Source organism: Schistosoma mansoni, chromosome 7 (genome assembly GCF_000237925.1).
Source record: "Schistosoma mansoni strain Puerto Rico chromosome 7, complete genome".
NCBI classification, from domain to species: Eukaryota; Metazoa; Platyhelminthes; class Trematoda; order Strigeidida; family Schistosomatidae; genus Schistosoma; species Schistosoma mansoni.
In genome coordinates, this window is record NC_031501.1 from 178725 (window position 1) to 180091 (window position 1367).

Below are 1367 nucleotides of genomic sequence, written 5' to 3' on the forward strand. Positions count from 1 at the left end.
AAGAGAGAAGAGAGAAGACTAGTAAGTAGGAATTTTATTCCCCAAACAGTGTCAAAATAGAGTACAGAAATCTCATGTATTTATAGTTTTTGGCCGAGAGTAAATCATCATTTCGGACAACCAATAGGCACATAGGGGGTCATTCTTATCTATCCAATAGGGAAGCTACACGTCAACATTCCATAATATTCCCCTAGCAGTGATTGGATGGAATGTCTTCGGCTCTTTCTGGGGCTTGTTGAGGCTTCCTAGAGTTTACCAACAAGCCATCCTTACAGGTAATTCCTTTCAGTTTATCAAACCTTTTAAATTCCTAGGTGTAAAAAATTGAAGTTGTATTCGCACGGCGTACTCATCCTTTATTTATTTCAACGCAATAATTATAGACTTAAAACTATAGTGGCAGTTCAATGTTTTCCTGAATTTTACTGCCAATAATAATGCGTGTTCGAGTCCCAGAGTGAACATCAACTCTGAGATACAGGTACATCCACCTGACGAGTCCTAAATAGAACGAAACGCGTGTCAAACTGGATTCCACTTCTAGCCACTATCCATCTTTGCTAATAATGTGTATAGTTTTCAGTTTCCTAACTACACGTACGCCTAAATTCAGTAAAAAATAAAAAAGCAAACTATTTATATGAAATTCATTATAAGGGAATTAATTCACTTGGATAACCAATGGATAGCTAGGCATCTACTTCGTATCAGTATGAGACTTCAAAGCAGTGTGCATGCAGTAAGAAGTTGTTGCCTAGCTGCAACCATTTCGTTGATGTAAAGTTCAAAATTCAACCATCTTCTTAAGTAGCCAATATCTACTTAATTCTAAATAAAAAGTCAAACTACTTATGAGTAGTTAAACTTTTTCAACAAAATAATACAATCTGTAGGTTATTTCTATGAAAACTGAAACAAACGAATATAGAACTGAGTAACAGTAATGTATATATTCAGATCCAATAATTCTAAAACTGATCCGTAGGTTAGAGATCTAGACAGTGATCTAAATGCCTAAGAATCCCTACAAAGAATACACTGAAGTTGTTTTCAATTACACATGTATATAACAGTTCATATGAAAAGAAAAACTCAGTTAAATAGTTGTACAAATAAAAACATAAACATTTTCTCTCTATCCATTGAGCAAATATAACAATAAATAGGAACTTAAAAATAAACACAAACAATTAAATCATAATAAAATGTCATTTGTTGATAAAAAAAATCTCAAAAATCAATAATTATATGAAACACAAACATACATACATATATACCCACCCACCCACCTACCTACCTACCTACCTACCTACCTACCTACATACATACATACATACATACATACATACATACATACATACATA